Source organism: Delphinapterus leucas, chromosome 18, assembly GCF_059928025.1.
Source record: "Delphinapterus leucas isolate spDelLeu-1000000601 "Yukka" chromosome 18, BTC_Dleu_Yukka2, whole genome shotgun sequence".
NCBI classification, from domain to species: Eukaryota; Metazoa; Chordata; class Mammalia; order Artiodactyla; family Monodontidae; genus Delphinapterus; species Delphinapterus leucas.
In genome coordinates, this window is record NC_143146.1 from 71,964,083 (window position 1) to 71,987,833 (window position 23,751).

At 45.3% G+C, this 23,751-nt stretch overlaps 1 long non-coding RNA gene across 4 annotated transcripts; it reads right to left on the bottom strand.

The window, feature by feature from the left end:
• Positions 1-361: 361 nt before the first annotated feature.
• On the bottom strand, positions 362-23,214 carry LOC111175201 (uncharacterized). Of its 4 annotated transcripts, none has more exons than XR_016388725.1 (3): positions 23,047-23,214; positions 5,306-22,765; positions 362-3,830 (listed from the first exon to the last, which is right to left on the bottom strand). It is a non-coding gene; the product is annotated as an uncharacterized LOC111175201 (long non-coding RNA). The 4 variants fall into 4 exon arrangements; XR_016388727.1 differs by having other exon boundaries at positions 362-3,178; positions 3,608-3,830; positions 5,306-23,214; XR_016388726.1 differs by having other exon boundaries at positions 22,646-23,214.
• Positions 23,215-23,751: the final 537 nt, after the last annotated feature.

Consider the following 23,751-nt stretch of genomic DNA (forward strand, 5'->3'; position numbering starts at 1 on the left):
AACACTCTACTTGAAAACTACTTTTACTGCTAACAGTCTATCTTAAACAAAACTTTATGTCATCATATATTCTTACTCTGCTCTGCACTGAATCATTTTTACTGCCTGCATGTTATTCCACTGAATAAATGTAAAATACCATAAATTATCTTGTCGATCCCATCTTATTAGACATTTGTGTAGTTTCTGATTTTTTAATTAGTTTTATTGAAGCATAGTTGATTTACAATGTTGTGGTAATTTCTGCTGTACAGCAAAGTGATTCAGTTATACATATGTATACATTCTTTTTCATATTCTTTTCCATTATGGTTTATCACAGGATATTGAAATATCATTCCCTGTGCTATACAGTAGGACCTTGTTGTTGTTTATGGATTTTTTAAAAACATTACGAACAAGGCTAAGATGACTAGACTTTCCTTATACCCATACTTCTGTGTCCATGATTATTTTGTTAGGTTATAAATATATTCCTCAAAGTGAAATGGCCAAAATTGAAGTCAGTTTTTTTTGTTTTTTTTTTTTTTTTGCGGTACGCAGGCCTCTCACTGTTGTGGCCTCTGCCGTTGTGGAGCACAGGCTCCGGACGCGCAGGCCCAGCGGCCATGGCTCACGGGCCCAGCCGCTCCGTGGCATGTGGGATCTTCCCGGACCGGGGCACGAACCCGTGTCCCCTGCATCGGCAGGCAGACTCTCAACCACTGCGCCACCAGGGAAGCCCTGAAGTCGGTTTTTGATTGAAGTGAAACGATGAATTTGGTGAATGCTACCAAGCTGCCTTCAGCAAGTTTTCATCCAAATGTAGTAACTTTTTAAAAGGCTATTGAGACAATTTTACATATAAGGGATATGTAGGGTCATGATTTCTAAGATTCCATAAAGGTTTGAGCCTATAGCAGTGGGGGAAAATCGTGAAAGGGATAAACCTTCAAAAGAGAGCAGATGAAAAGCTTGAAAAAACTGGAGAGCCATTGGGTTGAAATGTCCATTCCCCTTTATGCTTGTTATTTTACTACTTTTCAGGTTGAAGATTAACAGAAAGAGCTTTTATATACAAGTAATTGCAGCACTGCAAAAAGAGAACGTGTAGATGAATTGGAATGGGTGAAAAAACTTTGAAACTTTTGCAAAAGCATTAGCGCTTTCTTGCTTTTCATTTCATTGTATTATTGTTCTTCATAATAATCTACATGATTTCCAAAACTTATTAGTCATTTGTATCAGAATTTTTTTCTTTAAATGTTAACTGTGTTTTCACATATGATTTAAGACCAAGATAGTCTACAGTTCTGGGGAGTACATGTCTTATCAAATGGTGGCCAACAGGTCAACATGAAATTGGATTAATTATAAAAAAACTTATCTTCTAGTCAGTCCCATAGGGCTCTATTTCATACACTGATGAATACTGGATTTTACACTATATAGATCAAACCTGAAAAGCAGTGTAAATTTCTCATTTTTTTTAAGGACCTAAATTTTAGAGGTCAACATTGCAAAACTTTATGTCATGAATTTATATACACTGAGCTTTTACAGATAATTATAATGAACCATTAGAAATAATACTGATTTTATTTTTTTAATTAGGTACGAGATATGTTATTATAAATATAATACTTGAAGTTTTCTTTAAATGTTAAGGTCTTGAGGGTTTTTAAAGAATTATAGTTAAGAATCAAACTGACTTGAAAAAAACAACAACAGAGATGCAGTTTTATTATTATTGTTTTTTGCTATGTCTTCATTTTTAGGCCAAATCTAACTTTTTCTCACCTTTAAGACCAAGGAGTCTTAGTAGGCTATTATTAATAGTAATGTTTAAAACCTCACTTAAAAAATCATAGAAACATTTCTATTTTGTTTTATTATAAATCTCTCTTTTTAGATGGGAAAATTATTAAGAAACTGCTAGTGCAAACAGAAGTTAACCTCGAAATATATCTTGACTAGCTTTCATGCCTCCACCATCAAATAGGACGAAAGGATGACCAAAAAAGTGAATAAACGCTGATGTCAGAGTTTAATACATGCTTTACTTCTTTTTATTTAAATCTGTAGACCAAGAGTAAAGCATATGGTAAATAAGTGGACTTACCCAGGAGCCTGGGATACTGTTTGGGCGTTTAATGATGTTCCAGTCATGCTTTGGCAAGTTAGTGGACAACACCTGGGCCAAGGATGGCAGCTAGCGTGGATGGCAGGGTAACTGACCCAAAGCTTCAGCAGGAGCTCCCAGGTGACTGGGTATGGAGGACCTGTTCTAGGGAACTCTGTTTACAACGGTTGACATTGCCTTATTGAGGGACCTACTGAGCACCCAATCAAAGCACCTCCTTTGAAATGGAACAGCCTCTCTGGAGCCACATTCCAGGGAAAGGAAATCTGGAACCTTTTTTTCTAGAGATAGGCAGCTGGCTGTGATTTCACTGCAATAGACTTACAAGGAGTAGCTATTACTAATTTTCAGAAACACAAAGGAATTCCTAAAACTGTTATTCTTCCTCCCAAGGGTTTGGGAATGTGGGTCTCCATAAAGTTTCTGGTCTCTTTAATTCCAGGGAGAAAGGCAGTTAGGTAGGTAATGGAAATTGTCAGTTGACAGTCATCTTCCTATCATCTACTCTAGATTCATTCTTTCCAAGGATCCAATTTTAGCTAAAAACATAAAATAAAACCCATCTGGTATCACTTCAGAGAGTTAAGAGGAGAGACTCTGAGAAAGATTTTTAAGGAATAAACTAGGAAAATGTATTCGTGATAAAGCTGATCAAAATTAGGTTTGAAATCTAAGTTTTCACCCAGTACAAAGAAGTCTTTCAATTTTTTTCCTAATTAATTATTTATTTATTTTTGGCTGCGTTGGGTCTTCGTTGCTGCGTGCGGGCTTCCTCTAGTTGCGGCGAGCGGGGGCTACTCTTCGTTGTGGTGCGTGGACTTCTCGTTGTGGTGGCTTGTATTGCTGTGGAGCACAGGCTCTAGGCACGCGGGCTTCAGTAGTTGTGGCGTGCGGGCTTCAGTAGTTGTGGCGCAGGGGCTCAGAAGTTGTGGCTCACCGGCTTAGTTGCTCCGCGGCACGTGGGATCTTCCAAAACCAGGGATCAAAGCCCCGTCCCCTGCATTAGCAGGCGGATTCTTAACCACTGCGCCACCAGGGAAGTCCCCAGCAGATTTTCTTGAGTGTAAAATATTTAGGTTTAGAGAACATTTGCTTTTAGAGTTGACTCCTTCAGTTCCATTAATACATAAAGCTAATTTCATTAATGTCATTAAATCTCCCTTTATGGGCTGAATTCTTATTAAATACAACAGACTACGTTGGATCTGTCACAAAGTCAAATTTGTTGAATGAATTGAACTGCGTCTTTCTCCAATTTATTTTAACCGAGTTTTAGGGGGAAATCTTCCTCTAAATGATTGTGCCTAAGATTATATTATTGTCGCTTTCTATACCCTATAATTTAACCTTTAAATGACATAAGATTACATTAAACAGTGACAAGTGGTATACATCACATAAAGAAACTAAAGACCACTAAGACTTAGCCGATCCGACACTGTGGGTTGGAAAATATATAAAGTCAGGGAGAATGAATTTCCTTACCCCCCAGATAAATCCGGTTTCTCTCCACAGGTTGACGACAACACCGCCTAAGAATGGAAAGCTGAGAAATCCAGCTCCTTGACTGATCAGGAGGCAGCTTCTCCTTCAGGGTCCGTTCATTCACTTGCAAAGGAGCCAGGCACCCTGCTTGGCACTGGAGACCCAGCGATCAACAGAACAGACCCAGGGCTGCCCCGACGAGTGTCTAGGAGCCCACATGTTCCTGGAGGAGGCAAACATGAACAAGTAAACAAACACAGAAGAAAGAGCATTGCGGGGCTTCCCTGGTGGCACAGTGGTTAAGAATCCACTTGCCGGCGCAGGGGACATGGGTTCGAGCCCTGGTCCGGGAAAATCCCACATGCCGCGGAGCAGCTAAGCCCGTGCGCCATAACTGCTGAGCCTGTGCTCTAGAGCCCATGAGCCACAACTACTGAGTTCGTGCTCCACAACAAGAGAAGCCACCGCAATGAGAAGCCCGCGCACCACAATGAAGGCCCAACGCAGCCAAAAATAAAATAAATAAAGAAAATAAATGAATTTATTTTTAAAAAAGTGCTGCTCAGGGTAATGTGGTAAAGGCTGAGTGATGGAGGTGGGCGACACGGGGGGCCGTCTGGAAAGATCTCTTTCCAGGAGATGTAGCAAAAAAGTTCGCTCATTTTCCAGCTCGGTTAGTTGCCTGCCTGCTCGCCCTCTTTCCGGGGCCCTGAAGCTCAGCCCCCGCCAACCCCGGGGAGCCCCAACTCCTCGGGACCCTGCAGGCCGCTCTTTCCCAACTTCCCGGCCTCTCCCCGATCCGGGAAGGCCCTGCCGGGCCTCGCGTTTTCCCAGTTGCTCCAGGGAGAGGCCTGGTCTCGGCTCTCAGGATGTGGACGATGCAAATAGCACGGCCAGCTGCGGCCGGGAGCCGCCGGGAAGCGCGCCAGCCGTCGCCTCGCGGGCCCGGCCTCCCCGCGCCCGCAGCCGCCGAGCAGAACCCGCGCCCACTGAGGCCCCGTGGCCGGCGCGGAGGGTGCCCTCTACCGCCTCGCTGGTGCGCCCGGGGTGAGGGACGAACAACGATCGCGTGCCCGTGCAACGTTTGTTACTTCTCTCCACGGCGGCGGCCGGGAGCGGCCCGCACCACTGATCCCCTCCTCCGCGCGAGGTGAGAGGGGACGGGCCCCGATGTGCAGGGCTGATTCCCGGGGGCCGGAAAGCCAGCCCAGGCCCTCCGGGAACTCAGTGCCTGGCCTTCCCCTCGGGTTTGTTCGGTCTTTTGACATCATCGCCTTAAAATATTTTTCTCCTGAGTTTCCTGCTAGTTACAAGACTCACATTCTCCTCTGGCCACACTCCTGAACTTGCAAACATAGGTCTTATTTAGAAAGCACCATGGCAAGTTCGTCTTTATCCTTCCCCCCACCACGCCCCCGCCGTGGCTTTCGGGGATCTTAGTTCCCGTACCAGGCACTGAACCCCGGGCCCACAGGCAGTGAAAGCGCAGAGTCCTAACCACTGGACCGCCAGGGAAGTCCTGCAAGTTCGTCTTGAAAGAAGGAAGCCTGAAAGGAAGTTAAAACGGACCCCTTGCTTTGCCCACACTCAGAACGGGGAAGAGGTCCTGGTGGCCCCCAGCCCCGCGCAGTTCTCCCCAAAGGCAAGTGGGAGGTGATATCGGGGAAGCAGAGCGTATTTGGTGCCCAGGGCACTCACCCTTCTTGAAGGTGGGCGCACGTTTGACGGGGGTGCAGCTGGCAGCAGGGGGCTGCTGGGAGCCGGCCTTCCACGGGGACAGGGGGTCGCTTCCCCCCAGCCCTGCCTGGTGGTGGAGGGGAGTTCCGGTCCCTTCCCAGGCCCAGGTGTCCTAGCAGGGTGGCTGGAGCCTGGCTGGTGTCGCAGGCCCGGTCCTATCCGGGCGTGGCCTGGAGGCTGCAACCAGAGCCCCACCCGGGGCCGGAGGTGCTGGGGTCAGGGAGTCTTCGGATGGAGAAAACCTGCTCTCCCGAGGTAAGTGGGCTGAAAAAAATAAAACTAAAACACACACACAGCTGCTGAGACTGGCCCAGATTCTGCTCTGACGGTCGGCCTGGGTCCTGGGGGAGCTTCTCGGGGCAGTTTTAGCTTCATTCTCAGCAAAGGAGAGACAAGACACAGTTCAGAAATGAGTGTACGGCACCCTAACTGTCACAGGAAACGGCTGCAAATGACCGTGACATTATATCGTATTTTCATCTTTCTTTCTTCTTTTTATTTTGCTTTTCATTGTGCAACCAAAAATGTTAAGATTTCAGCTGGTACTGAATACATGTTACTTGGGAGGACTACCTCAAAAAAACAAAAACAAAAACCCAAAAAACTTTTAAACCAAACCCATACAGGATGACAGGTCAATGCTGAAGATTTTGTGAAGTAACCAGATGTGCAGTGAATGGGAAGCCCCATTATATTCTTACCCTTTTTCAATTAACTTTTAAACATGCTGTAGCAAATATGTCTGTTCCCCTCAGGTGGGCGTTTTGTTTCAGGGTTCCTTTCTGCTGCCTGAGAGTGCTTTAGTCTGCCAGAATCTCCCCTGAGAGAGAAGGAGCTCTCAATGTGGAATATCAACTCCTCTGCCTATCATATGCGTCAACCCAGGCCTACCTCTCTCCCAGGGGCATCAGAAATTGCTTTTGTGCACCGTTTGGTGAGGCCTTTGCATCCAGAAACAAAGAAAAGTGGAAGAAGAAAACAAAAACGATGCCCCGAAGAAATAAGAGCGTGATGTCCAAAGACCTATAAAGCACTGAGTTTCAAGTCACTGATTTTCAAAAATAGTTCAAGCACAGACTTTAGACCCACACTGCTCTGTGCCAGCCCTCACCTGACCACTTGCTACATGCATGTCCTTGGACAGATATTTAAGCTCTGGTGCCTTGATTTACCCATTTGTAAAATGGGCACAGTAACTGACTTCATAAGGCTTCACGGCAATGTGTGAGAATTTAATGAAAGAATCCATGTAGGGCTTCCCTGGTGGCGCAGTGGTTGAGAGTCCGCCTGCCGATGCGGGGGACACGGGTTCGTGCCCCGGTCCGGGAAGATCCCACATGCTGCGGGGCGGTTGGGCCCGTGAGCCATGGCCGCTGGGCCTGCGCGTCCGGAGCCTGTGCTCCGCGGCGGGAGAGACCACAGCAGTGAGAGGCCCGCATACCAAAAAAAAAAAAAAGAATCCATGTAAAATGTGACACAATGCTTGGCACTTGGTTAGAACTCAATAAATAGTGAGCTATTACTTTTTACATAACAGTAACAAATTCCATAATAAATTATTAGCTTATTATAATTACTATTACGTTATTACAAAGTCTCATTCTTTTCTCCTCCAATTTGGGCTTCCACCTTAATGCAAAACATACTAGAGTGGCTTTATTCCTAATTATTTGAATTTGCTGCCAGTGGTTCCCAATCACCCGGGGAGATTACGAAGGGACTGATGCCCGGGTCTCACCCGCAGGGATTCTGATTTAACTGATCTGGGGTGTGGCCTGGGCTTTGGAAATTTTGAAAGCTCCCCAGGTGATTCTAATGTACAGCCAAGTTTTTGGTGGTGTCCAAATCAAAAAGGCAAGTTCAAATAAAATTAAAGCAGTCTGTATTCTGAGCTAATAATTTGACTCATTTTGCTGCATTAGACATTCAAATCAGCCAATCGACTGACTTATATATTCACTGAATTTATAAGCTTTGACAGAGTTGACCAATTAATTTGGTTAAAAGGTTTGATTCATTAAAATCACATGGCCACAGCCTCAAGTAAATTGAATTTGTTGGAAATCAGCTATGATTGTGTAGGCATTTGGAAGTTTTTAGATTGTACATTACCACAGAAGTTCACCTTATTTAATTCCATTCTGTACATTTGCTAAGAAACTGGATATTAAATAAAAATGCTGATAGTTTTGGACTGATCTGACCAATTCATTCAGTAAAAAATTTGATTTCTCAAAGTCCTATAGCTACAGGCTAATGGAAATTGAATTTGTTGGGGACCAACTAGGATTTTAAGTGTAATTGGGAATATAAACTACTACAGGAGTACACATTATTTAATTCCATCCTGCACACTTGCTAACCAACGGGTTATTAAATCAAAATGCTGATAATTCGGATGAGATTAATGTTCTCTTGTCCCTTTGATCTTGTCCTGGGGACACTTTTTTTTTTTTTTTTTTTGTAGTGCGTGGGCCTTACTGATGTGGCCTCTCCCGTTGCGGAGCACAGGCTCCGGACACGCAGGCTCAGCGGCCATGGCTCACGGGCCCAGCCGCTCTGCGCCATGTGGGATCTTCCCGGACCGGGACACGAACCCGTGTCCCCTGCATCGGCAGGCGGACTCTCAACCACTGCGCCACCAGGGAAGCCCTGTCCTGGGGACTTTTGACAGCATGTAGGTTGCTATCAGATTTGGACACCACTGTCTGTGTATAATTAGCCTCTTTAAAAAATTAATGAGCGTGTTCATCCATGTAGCGCTTCGGTCATAGTGATCCATCAGATGAATCATGAGTGAGGTAGCACTGACAGCCTCTGTCAACTTCCTGTCAATATTTTCTGTTGGAGGCACAAAATGCTAGATTAGAAAAAGTCCCTGAACCTTGTTCCCCAGAGGTTCTGGATCTGGTCATGGACCTGAGGCATCACAAGCTACTTTTTTTTTTTTTTTTTGGCTGCGCCGAGAGGCTTGCGGGATCTTGGTCCCTGGACCAGGGATTGAACCCGGGCCCTGCAGTGAAAGCACCCAGTCCTAACCACTGGACCGCCAGGGAACTCCTATCACAAGCTACTTGAAGTAGCTGGGCACAGCAGACCTTCCTGGGATTTATCCCTAACTGGACAAAACAAAATTCAACCACCACTCGTCTCCAAGTGTTTATGTTTAAAACATAAAACAGTTATCAAGTTGAAAATCAGGCAATTTTACGTGGATGGGCTACTTCCCCCACTGCAGTACAAGTTATTTATTAATTTGGGTATTTATTTGTAAGGGGCAAAGAAATAACATCATTAGAAACTACAGGGGATAAGAACAGTATTTTAGGGACTTCCCTGGTGGCACAGAGGATAAGACTGCACGCTCCCGATGCAGGGGGCTGGGGTTCGATCCCTGGTGAGGGAACTAGATCCCACATGCATGCTGCAAGTAAGAGTTCACATGCCACAACTAAGGCGCCCACGTGCTGCAACTAAGACCCGGAGCAACCAATTAAATAAATTTTTTTTGTTTAAAAAAGAATGGTATTTTCAAGTTTCCCTTCTGATTATTTTATGAAAAAAGGAATTTTGACTAAAGATTGGATAAGAAAATTAGCTTATAATGGTCTAAAGTGTAGGAAGGGAATGAATATTTATTCTGTGCATAATTTCCTTTAATCCTTACAATATCTCCTCAAAATAGAATCAATCCCAATTCACAGATAGGGTAATTGATGAAGTAACTTAAGGCTGCACAGTGGGAAGTCATAAAAATGGGGTTTGAACCCAAGTCAGTCTGCCCCAGACCCCATAAGCTATTCACTACATGTCAGGGTGGTCAACTGTCCTGGTTTGCCCAGAACATGGGACTCAGTTTTAAAACCATGACAGTCCCCAGAAAACCAGGACAAGTTGGTTACTCTACTTGGTAACCAGAGGTTACTGCTCCCTTAGCCAGCCAACAAGATTCCAGGCCCCAGGTCTGCCCCTGGTGGGAAGGATGGGAGGCCCGAATCCCTCACTTATTTCAGAAGATAACATATCCAACCATATTACATTCCCACTGGAGAAAGCAAGTTAATGGCACATCCGACCAAATTTCTATATCCTTTGATCATGTAGGTTAAGCACTGGCAAATTTTTCCCCCGAAGGGCCATTTTTTATTTTGCAGGTCACAGGGTCTCTGTCACAGCTACTCAACTGGGTCCTCATAGTGGGATGCTGCCATGGACAATACAAAAATGAAGGGGTGGGCTGTGTTCCAAGAAAATTTTAGTTACCAAAACTGGAGGTGGGCTGGATTTGGCCCATGGATAGTTTGCCAAACCCTGATGTAGTTTATTAATAACGAAACTTATTCGTTAAGTTGAATTATCTATAATTCAACTCGAAGAAGTTGAGTTCTTCAACTTCTTGAAGGTAAAAGAAGATAATTCAATTTGAAGAAGAATTTATTTCTAGAAGTTACTTTAATTGGGGGTAGGGCCGGTGGGCAGTTGGAAGCTGTCTTTTGGACTAACCTCTTCATTAGTTAGTCGTGCCTACTATTTGGGGACCACGGAATTTGACTTTTCTGATCCTACTCAAAAGTCACACAATGTGTGGGTGTGTGAAGGCGGCAGTATGGTATCTCCCATCACAAATTTATATCCCCTCATTGTCTGTTGGGAGATACTTGTCGCATTCATTTCTCCACTGTCTTTTCAGCTTCTTCTACTTCCAAACATCATTTAAAAAGTAATTCCTACTGCACTCTCCATCATATTAAGATATATTCATTTGCTTCAATGTAGCATTTTCTTTATTGTGTGCTGGAAAAATATTCCTAGCTTTTTTCTATACTGAAAAGCAATGCCACTTTAGCACTGGGGCAGCCTCTACCATCCCAACATTCATTCACGCATGCCTTTATCCACTCACTGGGTACCTACTCTTCGAGGGGCAGGGGGAGGGGCCACTCAAGACCTTGTGCCCATAAACTGGGAGATTGGGATTGACACATACACACTACCGTATATAAAATAGACAACTACTAAGGTCCTACTGTATAGCACAGGGAACCCTACTCAATACTCTGTAATGGCCTACAAGGGAAAAGAATCTAAAAAACAGTGGGTATATGGATTTGTATAACAGATTCACATTGCTGTACACCTGAAATTAACAGAAGATTGTAAATCAATTACACCCCAATAAAAATTAAAAAAAAAAACACCTTATGCCCCCATCACAGATATGCCCCCAAGAGGAGAAGATACAAAGCGACACAGTGTTAAATGCAAAAGGAACAGTGGGCGTGGCTTAAGGGGATGGGGGAGGTGGGAGGGGAAGGAAATGCAAATTTGGAAGGAAACTAGCAAATGGTAAGGCTTGGGCTCAGGATTTATAAGCCAAGCACAGAGGGAGATAATAAATAGATTAGCTCAGGAATAGAAGAGGTGCTCAGCAGTTGGAGACAGCAAGGGGTCATAGGGAGGGCACAGTTGCTGAAGCAAGCAGAGGCCACTGTATGTTCTGAAGCAGGAGATGGGCAGGGTTAAAACCAGCGATGTAGGCAGTGTGCTGCTGGTTTCCAGGGCTGGTGGAGTTGGGAGGCTGGGTCAGAGTGTGGCAGTTGAAAGGGACAGGGTCCACAAAAATTCCACAGGAATCAAGAGGATGACATTAGTGTCCCTAATTCCAGAAAACACGGGAAGAGGTGATCCTCATTTAATGACGACGACTTCAGGTTTCAGCTGAAAAACTTCAGGTATTTTCATACTCCTTGAATCAAGATGTTCCCGGGGCAAGCAGGTGAGAAATCAGGGTTACCTGTGCAGATTTTATGTGGAATGCCCTACAGAGGTGATAACTGAACCAGGCAAGGAGTCTCCTATGCTTTTTTTTTTGTTATTCATTTGCTTAATGATCTCTGCCTAAACCCTTTCATGTTTGGCTGAAAAGAAGCATATTAGAACCAGTGTTTCTTCCAACTTACTCTGAATGCCCAATGCACAAACTCCCAGACAACATCCACGTGGGACACGTCTCTACTAACCATAGGTTTTGAGTTAACCTGTAAACTGCCCAGATTACCAGCTCTGGCAAGGTGGGGTTCTGACCACTGGTTTTCATTACTGGGGGCACTGCTCATCCTGGCCAACTTGCCCACACCACAGTAGTCACTGAATTTGTGATGGGTAAGCTTGCACTTGACTTAGGAGAACTGAATCAAACTGCGTATGACTCTCAAAGCGAATCATTTAAAAAAGGTATTACAACAGTTAAGAATACATCAACACATGTTAGATAAATATTTAGATAATGCATGCAAGAAATGAGGCACTATTTTGGTTTGATGATAAAATCAACTATTCACCTGAACACATTTCATAATTGTATAATTGATCAATTTAATCCACTGACTTCAATTTCTTAACCTTACACTTGTAAGGAAGGCATTAATATTGAAGATTATCATGATATCCAGGAGAGGAAAATACTGTAATAAATAATTTAGTCTCTTTATGCTTCAGTTGCTTTCCTAAGTTACTTATGAAACAGCAACAAATACTAGTGGTGCTATTGGGAAAGTTGACATTATCCATTTCTTATTTAACAACGGAGTCATTAAAAAAGAGAGAGAGAGGGAGAGGGAGGCTGGGAGTGAGAAACTCATTATTGTATTAAATACAGATTCTGGTATCTTGAGAAGCTGCATGTTTGGTTTGGCTGAAGGATATCAAAAGCCACTAAGCAAGAGAATGACATTTGTTGTAGCCAAAGTAAACAATTTTTATTTCTGTTTTCCATATGCAAGCATATGAGTAGAACATAGCACATTTCATATTTGTACATTTTGGGAAAACATGTAAAATTATAATCATCATAATATAAAACACGTCCCTTATGCTACTGAATGTTTCATCACTGCTTTGGGAACGCTGCATGGACAGAAAGTATAGAAATTCGTGATCCCGTGAAGTTTCAGTACTACTATGGACTGTGTATGGGCCGGACAGAAAGACCCGCACCGGAACTGTCTCAGTTCTGTGAAAATTTATTTTATAACCTGTTTCCAGAAGCTGTGATTCAAATATCATAGTAACTTATCAAATATAACCCTCATTGCCAGGAAAAGTTCCCTTGAGCCTCACTGAGATTTTTTTTTCTGATCTCACTAGGGATGAAAATGTTTTCCACTCTCCATAAACTCCAAGATTTTCCCTCTCTCTCCAAAAGAGAGTCATTTCGAGGCAGAATCCCCACCCCCAGACATAAACGTGATCAAATGCGTGCCTTTCCAGCGAGGCTTTGCCCAAAAGTTCAGACAAATTGGAGTCCTTTTTATGAAATATCATTTCTTTACACCCTAACAGTTATGCCTGCCAGACAAGATGTTTGCAATAACCTTCACAAACTTCCATATTTTGAGAAATCAATTGTGGGTGTTAAGACTGAAAACAGAAGAAATTAATGAAAAGAAGTTATTGACAATGTAAATTGGGAATTCCCTGGCAGTCCAGCAGTTAAGGCTCGGCGCTTTCACTGCCAGGGCACGGGTTCAATACCTGGTCAGAGAACTAAGATCCCGCAAGCAGCACGGTGCAGCCAAAATAAATTAAAAATGTAAATAAAGTCTTCAACAGTGCTCAGCCTATGGTATGTGCTCAATGAATATTAGTTATATAATTTTATTATTCGGGAATATGCACATTTAATGGCAAATGGTAGCATATACATACACACTTAAAATGTATACACCAGGCTTCCCTGGTGGTGCAGTGGTTGGGAGTCCGCCTGCCAATGCAGGGGACACGGGTTCAAGCCCTGGTCTAGGAGGATCCCACATGCAGAGCAACTAAGCCCGTGCACCACAACGACTGAGCCTGCGCTCTAGAGCCCCCGAGCTACAACTACTGAGCCCGCGTGCCACAACTACTGAAGCCCGCGCGCCTAGAGCCTGTGCTCCGCGATACGAGAAGCTACTGCAATGAGGAGCCCGCGCACCGCAACCAAGAGTAGCCCCTGCTCGCCACAACTAGAGAAAGCCCGCGCACAGCAACGAAGACACAATGCAGCCAAAAATAAAAATAAATTTATTAAAAAAAATGTATACACCTATTTATGTATATAAGGGGTATGTATAAACAGAGAAGTGTCCAACTTTTCTAATTGCCAGAAATAATCTTTGCTTGTGAATTAATTCACTGCTGTTTGCTGTTTATTTGTTCTTTTGTTGAGAGTTGGAAAGGAGAGCACTGGCAGAGGTGTGAAATGGCTCAGTTATTTTAGTTAATTATTAACCCTGAAGCCTCACCATAATTATTCTAATCTCAGCATTGAAGCAACTTTGGCCATTGATGAAATGCCTAATCAATGAATTAAAATCACAAAACACACTGCACGGTGCCAGCTTTATCACAGATCATAGGAGGTTAGAATGGGAAGGGCAGTCAGGTGTCATCCAGCACAGTGCCCTCGTTTTACAAGTGAGGACACTGCAGCCCAAAGATGTAAGGTGACTGCCCAGAGCCCAAGGCACATATCAGAGGGGTCATTTCAAGACTGGACTTTTACCTCCACATCCAGGCTGTGTCCAGTCTCATTATCTGGAAGGCTTTTTCTCCTCTGAAAAAACAAGTCTGTCTGATCACACCGTGTGAAGCCATTACAGCTGGATTTGCTTCCTTGGCCTCTCGTGGGTGACGGCCTCCTAAGCCTCTCAAATGCAGAGAAGAGGGATTACGATTCTAAGATGATGAACTGAAGGGGCCCCAGCAAGCCACCCCTCAACCTCCCCTTTCCTGCTCTGCTGTTGTAAATACACAGACATATACAGGTGCCAAGTAACACCACCTCATTTTAGAATTAAAAAGTCTGCTGTTTTGTTTTCCAAGTATATTTTTAAATGAAATCTTTGAAAATAAGTCACAGAAATCTCTTGTATCTAGACAGCATTGTTGGTGAGAATTGGTTATTGATGAGTTCAAGAAATCCCTTGTCTCTGATTCTGATGTTCAGAATGGATGGTCCAGTTAGGCAAATTTGCCTGAAACCACACCTGCAGAACCTGGAGAACAGGCTGGAGGCTCCTGAACTCAGGTTCTGGTCTCCTCTATGCTGTATCTCCAGCACTAAATGCAGTGCCTTTGTACATCGTAGGTGCTCCGTGAAGTTTGTTGGATAAATTAATGAGAGAATAATAAGCAAATTAAATGTCTGTTTCTCCAAAGTTTCCATGGGAATCGAAGAGAACCTTAATCTGGAGAAAGGCATTGGCGCTTTCTAAATTATGTCTCCCGAATGATCTGGCTACACTGGCGAGGCCAGAAAACCAACCAACCAAACAGAAACCCAAACGCCCTTTAAACTTTTCCATCCACCTCTGGTAGCCACTGCAATGCAGCCAAAATTAAATAAATAAATTAATTAATTAAAGGGAAAAAAAAACAACAAAAAAACCTTCCACCGTGTCATTCCACCTTCAGTTTTGAATTCTAGAAAGACGGATCTGTGTGTTCCCGAGCTAGGAAGACAGTGTGATGTGGGTCTCTTACACAGCTGCTGCATTTCACAAAAGACAAGTGCTTTTTGCCTAGTTTTGCCGGTGACATTTAAAAATCTGCACTGGACTTTGCCACATCCATTTTTCTATCCCCAAAGCACCGCTGTGAGTTGATGGGAGGGAAAAACATTAACTTCACTTCAGCCTGAAGAGAGGTCAGTGACATGTCCGGAATCACACGGGGACTCAGAGTGCCTGCCTGGGTGGTTCCTGAATCAGTTTGAAGGTTGGCTATTTAAACAGCAGGAGATATTTATTCATTTTGGAAGTCTCTTAGTCTGTGTTTCTAAATGGTCGACATGTAGATGAAGGGGGGAGATCATTTAGTGTCTACTCACTGCTCCCAAGACAACGAAGTGAAAATAAAACTATTCAGAAAAGTTTGTAAAAAACTTATCTCATGATAAATCTACAGTTGGGTTATTAGGAAGCTAGAAAAGTCTATTTGAAAGATAGCTTCAGCTTTTGAAGTGGATTTCATGGAGCAGGTGAGGGCCCTCATGACTGTCCCATCCCCATCCCAACTGCGAGAAAAATGCCCCCGAGTGGCAAGACCAACATCTAAGCCCACTTGACATTTTAAAATTTTTCTTGGGACTTCCCTGGTGGTGCAGTGGTTAAGAATCCGCCTGCCAATGCAGGGGACACGGATTCGATCCCTAGTCTGGGAAGATCCCACATGCCGTGGAGCAACTAAGCCTGTGTGCCACAACTACTGAGCCTGTGCTCTACAGCCCGCGAGCCACAACTACTGAGCCCACGTGCCACAACTACCGAAGCCCGCGTGCCTAGAGCCCGTGCTCCGCAACAAGAGAAGCCACCACAATGAGAAGCCAGCGCACTGCAATGAAGAGTAGCCTCCACTCACTGCAACTAGAGAAAGCCCGCGCACAGCAATGAAGACCCAACGCGGCCAAAAAATAAATTAACTAATTAATTTTTAAAAATTTAAAATAAAACAAAACACTTAAAAAATTTCGTATGCTTGGGTGAAAGCTGACTTTCCAAATAGCCACTTTTTTCTGTCTTTACCTAGATGCTTGTACTGGAGACAAAATGGTAGAGGCTGCAGGGAGTACAGTGGGTGACTGAACAAGCTTCTTCCACGCTACCCTTACGCCAGCTAATGTTATTAATCAATGCATGGCAATGATTGGTGCTAAACGAAAAGTTTCCCCTTTTTAGGTTCCCCTGTGGTTGAAGCTCATATTTTCTCCGATTCAATAGAATAATCGTAGAAGTTGGTTGGAACCACCTTGGTTCTTCCAGTTCTCTTGCCCCTGCCTCATGCTTTGCATGTGAAACAATTCTAGTTCCTTTAACAATCCGATCTCCTTCTAGTTCCCTTTTCATCCAGTTGTGTGACTCCTCTCCATGCCTGCTGTGTGTTTTCTGATTATGTTCTCTTAGGGAGTTTGGAAATTTACCCACACCAGTAGCCCTCACCCTCCAGAACAAAAACAAAACAGCTCTCACACACATCCCCAGAGTAACAGGAGGACTGGCCCACCTTCCCCAGTCAGCCTGTATTGTTGATTTCATATGTATTTGTACATGTGGTCATCTGTAGGTTCCTTTGGCCACTCTATTGAGCTAATTAAATTCTAAGATCGTCTAAAGTTTACCAAATTGACCAGAAAACTCTTAGCCACCTAATATGGCAATGAAATGAAGATACATCTTTCAAGAAGACATTGGCTGTGACAATGACTAGAGAAGAAAGAAAATCCCTAGAATTCTTGACAACTTGGCAATTTCATGTTGCCCACTGTGGTATATCGCTTTCTGCTGACGATAATCACAAGAGCTGGTCCTACTGGATACTTAAGAAGAAGGAGAGGGACTTCCCTGGTGGTGCAGTGGTTAAGAATCCACCTGCAAATGCAGGGGGCACGGGTTCAATCCCTGGTCCGGGAAGATTCCCACATGCCACAGGAGCAACTAAGCCCATGAGCCACAACTGCTGAGCCTGCGCTCTAGAGCTCGCAAGCCACAACTACTGACCCCTCGTGCCTAGAGCCCATGCTCCGCAACAAGAGAGGCCACCGCGATGAGAAGCCCGTGCACCACAACAAAGAGTAGCCCCTGCTCGCCGCAACTAGAGGAAGCCCGTGCACAGCAACGAAGACCCAACGCAGCCAAAAATAAACAAATAAAATAAATAAATCTTAAAAAAAGAAGAAGGAAAACTTTCTTTACGAGTTGAAAGTAAAAGAAGCTAGGCTGATATTAGCATCTATAGATTTTAGATATGAAAAATTATAGACAGTGGTTTCAGTTATTAAAAAGCATGAGCTTAAGCCTTTTGATCCCTTAGTTAGAGTGCTGATTCAAAAAGTGTTCAAACACAACCTTTGACAGCTCAATTTCTAAAATAACATCATAAAAGCAGGAGAGTGAACAAGTCTATGTGTATCTATACTACAGGAGAAATCCTACCACCAGTTACTAAACGGAAGTGCAGGGGTCCCCGTGCGCTTGGTAAAGATCTTACTGAAAGGCTGACGGGGAGCACGTGACAGTGTCACTGAGGGGAACAAAGGCCTAGGCTTGATAAAAGATGCTGCACTTTAGAGCAGCCCAGCACAGCCTAGAGTTGGAGAAGCTAACTTTTTTGCCTGTGAAATTCGCATTTGTTTTTTTCTCTTTACCCATTTCATCTGACCCCTTGTGCCTTACCTTCTGCTGTCTGCACCTTTAGCCTAAAGTAAAGACACCCAAGTTATGGTGTGCATTCCAGATATTTCAATCACTAAATGTCAGTTCAGTGAGGGGAAACGTCAATTAAAACAAAAGTGGACTTCTCACAATTATTATTGTGGCTTGCGTAGGCCCAGGTTCCAAATTTTCACCCTTATCCCACCTTCCCTCTCAACCCTCACTCCTGGTTGGGGAAAAAAGGACTAGAAAGGCATGGAGCATATAATTTCTTTCCTTTCAGTTTCTCTAAGTAAACTTCCGGCTCTGGTCCAACTGTGTGTTAATATCCTGATATTAACACACAGTCTGAATTCTGATTATCAGAGGAGCCAGATCTAATGGCTTTAAAACTCCAACAGCTCTGATGGGTAGTTGCATCTCTTTTTTTTTTGCGGTACGCGGGCCTCTCACGGCTGTGGTCTCTCCCGTTGCGGAGCACAGGCTCCGGACACTCAGTCTCAGCGGCCATGGCTTACGGGCCGAGCCGCTCCACGGCATGTGGGATCTTCCCGGACCGGGGCACGAACCCGTGTCCCCTGCATCGGCAGGCGGACTCCCAACCACTACGCCACCAGGGAAGCCCGTAGTTGCATCTCTTAATGCCCACCTTCTTTTAAGATTTTTTTTTCTTTTTTTGATTTGGAACATTTTTAAAGTCTTTATTGAATTTGTTACAGTATGGCTTCTGTTTTATGTTTTGGTTTTTTGGGCGTGAGGCATGTGGGATCTTAGCTCCCCAACCAGGGATCAAACCTGCACCCCCTGCATTGGAAGGCCAAGTCTTAACCACTGGACCACCAGGGACGTCCCTAATGGCCACTTTCAATAGTGCATATACACAGACTCTCAACTGAAGTTCTGACGGAGCAGTCTGAAATTGTGCGAAGCACAGCAACTGGCCCACTCGCTAGAGTGACCATCCATGGTCCAGCATGTTTTAATTCTACCTGCTTATTCGTCAGTTGCCTGACTAAAGAATGATGTTATGTCCAAATCAAATTGCTTATCTTGCATTTCACAGGACAAAGGGGAATCCTGGGTGTCTGAGTTTGTTTCCCAAAGACTTTCCATTGACCCAGTTCATATTTCTCAATAGGAAGTCATAGAGACTCAGGAAATGATCGAATGTATGCAATTGAGAGCCAAAGATGATCATAGTTTGAGGTCAGATATAAAAATATACACATGCAAAGAGACAGAAATAATACATTTGGGAGCATTTTCACGAAAAGTTACCCCTTTAGAGAAGAAATTAAAATTATACTTCTTTAGGGCTTCCCTGGTGGCGCAGTGGTTGAGAGTCTGCCTGCCGATGCAGGGGACACAGGTTCGTGCCCCAGTCCGGGAAGATCCCACATGCCGCTCAGTGGCTGGGCCTGTGAGCCATGGCCGCTGAGCCTGCGCGTCTGCAGCCTGTGCTCCGCAACGGGAGAGGCCACAACAGTGAGAGGCCCGCGTATGGCTGATGTTGGTTAAAGCCTGGAGGAGATATGCAGACACTGATTCAAGATGCAATAAGATAACCGGTTTGCTCTTTGGCCTCGGATAGAATCGCTGCTGAGTAAGGGTTGTGTAGACCAGGGTTGGGAAAGAAGGCCATTTGGCAGGTAACTGAGGTAGCAGTCAGAGCAAACAAGATTGCAGCAAATGTCCGGGTAGAGATAACAACCCAATATACAAGAATTCAAAGTAGGTGGTTGATCTGGCCTTTCTTCCCCAACTGGAATAGAAGTTCCACGTGGGCAGGGATTTTACATTTTGTTCATGACAGTTATCCCCAGCTTCTGGAACAGTTCCTGGCTTATAAATATTTGATGAGTGAATGAACATAAACTAAGTTTCAGAAGACATATTTGTCCAAGGAAATTAAATTCCACAAATATCTAATGAGCACCTAAGCAGTGCTATGCTAAGTGTCCCTGTGTAATGCAGAAGTCGCTGCAGTGTGACTTGGGAAAGCATGGTTCCGGGCGGGGGGATGGGGGGAGAGAGGCGCTGAGGAGATCAAGGAGTGTCTTTGGGAATACAGCCATTTGGGATGGTATTAAATGCTGGACGGTAGGAAAGGCAGAAACTGGGACCCAAATGCCAGGCCTGACCTTGGAATTCAGTTCCCTGAGCTCTCTGAGGACAGGAACCGCTTCATTTGCCTTGCGTGCCTGGTGCCCGCTCAGGGCACTTTCCAGCAGGTGCTCAGTAAATGCCTGTGGATCCAGGAGCTGGCCATAGGGATCTAGGGAGGCATCCAATCTAGCCTCGGGATCAGCAAGCTGCCAGGAACAGCCTGGGACTCGGCTCAGGGCTTCCTCTGTCTCCACCTCACTCCCTTGAATGACCAGGGCCAAGTCCAGAACGGGGACTGTCAGAGTGAGGGCTGAGGACTCGTGCCCCAGAATTAAATGTTAAAATGTCAAACCCCAGGGCCCTACTTGAGACTTCCTATACCTTAGAAGAGGGACCCAGAAACTAGCACTGTAATCAAGTATCCGGGTAAGTCTCTTACACACACCAAAGTTTGGATTCTACTAAAGTAGGATTTCATAGACAAGAAAAAAGATCTAGTAAGAATTCTCTCTCAAATATCCGCATGAGTAACTGAAATCCCAAGGGCGTGAGAAATTAATATTTTGGGTGGTTCCTATGGACCAGGGACTGTTTAAGATGCTTTCACATATAACTACTTAATATTCAATAATTCAAAGGGGTAGTTTTCTTATATCTATTTTTAAGGAAACAAGCTCAAGGATAGCAAATAACTTGCCTAACACTGCACAGCAAGTACCTAGTGGGAATCCAAAACAGGTCTGTTTAATTCCTGAGACCACACGCACCCCTATGTCTTGCTGCATCTTGGGCAAATGCAGAATGGAGGGAATCCGGACACTCCGTAGCGCCTGTCTTTAGGGAATGTACGCAGACTCAGTTTCTGATTGGTTGAATCTGTCAAGGTGAATTTGTGGAAATCAAGATTTGAGGTTTTAATTATACATGCATTAGGTCTAGACAGAGAGTGTCTAAACCATCTGTGAATTTAATAATCCTTATAAAAAGGCCAAACACCAGATGAAGTGATTTGTCTGGGGCAGAAAACTTGCGCATAGGACAGACAAATACCTTAGGAGGACAACAGGGGAGGTGTAGACTGTTACAACTGACGCTGCCGCTCTGCTCCAAGTCTTCTCAGATTTCAAAGAGAGCCCAAGGGACTTGCCTGGTGGTGCAGTGGTTAAGAATCCGCCTGCCAGTGCAGGAGACCATGTTCGATCCCTGGTCCGGGAAGATCCCACATGCCGCGGAGCAACTAAGCCCATGCGCCACAACTACTGAGCCTGTGCTCTAGAGCCCAGAAGCCAGAACTACTGAAGCCCGCGTGCCTAGAGCCCGTGCTCTGCAACGAGAAAAGCCACCGCAATGAGAAGCTGGCGCACCGCAATGAAGAGTAGGCCCCGCTCGCCGCAACTAGAGAAAGCCCGTGAGCAGCAACAAAGACCCAATGCAGCCAAAGAAGAGAAGCCAAAAGTCCAGCTTTCCCTGTGAAATATCCTGATTTTTATTTTATTTATTTTTAAAAATTTATTTTTTTATTTTTGGCTGCGTTGGGTCTTAATTGCTGAGCGCGGGCTTTCTGTAGTTGCTGTGAGCAGGGGCTACCCTTTGTTGCGGTGCACGGGCTTCTCACTGTGGTAGCTTCTCTGGTTGCGGAGCACAGGCTCTAGGTGCCCGGGCTTCAGTAGTTGCGACGCGAGGGTCAGTAGTTGTGGCTTGTGGGCTTAGTTGCTCCGCGGCATGTGGGATCTTCCCGGCCCAGGGCTTGAACCCGTGTCTCCTGCATTGGCAGGCGGATTCTTAACCACTGCACCACCAGGGAAGTCGCCTGATTTTTAAATATAGATAACGAATTCAAAAGTTTAAAACACACTTCAAAGGGCAAACAAACAGGTCTGGAAAACAAGGACGGGCCCATGCAGCGCCAGTCTACAACCTCTGGTCTGGAGCTCCCTCCCAGAGACTTAAGCTACATGGAGTAACTGGGATATTAATAGTTCCGTGAAACGTGCGTCTGTGCATCCTGTTTACATGAAGGTACACCCTATCACTGCTGCTGGTTTAACGTGATAAAATATGCATCACATCGTCTTTGACTTCATGCAGGTGTATGAGACACAGCCTGAAGGCCAAATTTTTGTAAACTGAACTGGGCCTTTCTATTTACTTACCACTTGTTGGGATGCCTCATTCTGGTTTTGGCGTGATCTTCCATTGGCATTGGCCAATTTAAAATTAATGATTCGCTGGCTCATTTTAAAGGAAAATGGAGTAAATTCTCCGGGGGGGGAAGAGCCTTCAGTTTTAGTATGCACCCCCTACTGCATCTGCTTTATTTTTTAAATTTAATTTTATTTTTTAATATTTATTTATTTGGCTGTGCCGGGTCTTAGTTGCGGCATGTGGGATTTAGTTCCCTGACCAGGGATCGAACCCTGGCCCCCTGCATTGGGAGCGGGTAGTCTTTACTGGACCACCAGGGAAGTCCCTGCATCTGTTTAATATTAATTGACTGCATTTGGAGATTTCCTAAGAAGAACTTCTTGGTATTTAAGCATTAAAACTGCTCTGTTTCAGAGCAGAAATTCTCTCTCACTTACCGAGCTGATAATGCGATTCGCTTCATATGATGTAATGCTACACGTTCGGAAACAGGAAGTTTAAAACAACTAATAGGGGTTTTACCCCTATTATTTAATGATTTAAAATGTTAAGTTACGTAGGACTATGAACCAGCCAATGAATTATTGTTGTTTCTAACACTTCCACGGTCTAAATAACACTTCACTCTTTCGATATTGGCAGCGCCTTAGGGAATATTTTCATCTCTATTTTAAGACAGGGTTTCTTTTTGCAACATGTATGCATTTATGTCGTGTTATCAAGCGAGGCAACGTCAACCGTCCAAAGCAGAAATCATCAAATCAACTGAACACAATGTCACAGCGTCACCCGTCTAATAATGGATGTTAAACGCAGTATGGACGCACAAGCATCAGTGTGAACGGATTAAAAAGGCACTTACAAGGATGACCCGCAAAGACTCCTAGTTTCAAGACCCAACAAAAAGCCTCCAGGAAGTGAAGCCGGCAGGTTTTAATCTCACTTATTTTCATGGCTATGTTTTTTTTATTGTAGTTTTCCACTGTAAAACAAAAGCGCATCAAAGGAGTCTGGTGGATTTTGGAGAAGAAAAACCTCCTCTCTCCCGGAAGTCTGACGGAGCCCAGATCCCGGACTGAGCGGCCGCGGCCACGGGGAGCGCCCCTCGCGCCCCGCGCCCTCCGCACCCCGCGCCCACCGGCCGGCGTGCTGCTGCCCCCGCCGCCGCTGCTGCCCAGGCCAGGGCGGGGCGGGCTGCTCTTGTTTTTTTTCTTTTTTTGGGGGTGGGGGGTGTGTGTTTCAGGAAAGCTCCGCGGTGCTGACCTCATCTTCCAAAGCAGCGCGTCCGCTGCCCGAGAGCGGTGGTCGCAGTCAGCGCCCGCCGGTCCTCCGGCCGCCGGCAGGGCTCCGCGCCCTCCCCCTCCTCTTACCCCGCACTTCCTCCTTCCTCCGCCCTCCCCTCCCCTCCCCCACCCTCCTACCTCCCTTCCCCCTCTGCCCCGCCCCTCCCCATCCCCCCACCTTCTCCTCCTCCCGTCCCCTCCTCCCCTCTCTCCCTCCCACCCACCAATTCCTTCTCCCACCTCCTCCTTGCCCCACCCCGCCCCTCCCCCACTCCTCCTCCTACCTCCCAGTCTCCAACTTCCCCCCACTCTTCCCTTCCCCCGCCTCCTCTCACCTCCCACCTCCTCCTTCCTCCGCCTCCTCCCACCCCATCCCTTTCCCCTTCTCTCCCCTCCCCCGGCCCCCAGGGCTGCGGGCGGCTCCCTGGTTTCGGCGTCGCACTCGCGTCTGGGCAGAGTGTGGTTCCCAGGCTCTGGATCTGGAATTCAGACGGGAAAGTTTGCTGGCAGCTCCAGCGCCCGGGCCGCCCTCGGGCCCGGCCCGTCAGCGCCCGTCAGCGCGGCATTCACACAGGGGCGGGTGGCAGCGCCCTCCGCTTGTCTGCTCACTTTCACGACGATTCTGCCCTTGAAGTTCAGCACGGATTAATGAGCGGCAGTACTTTTTGTTTTAGAGAAGAGAATG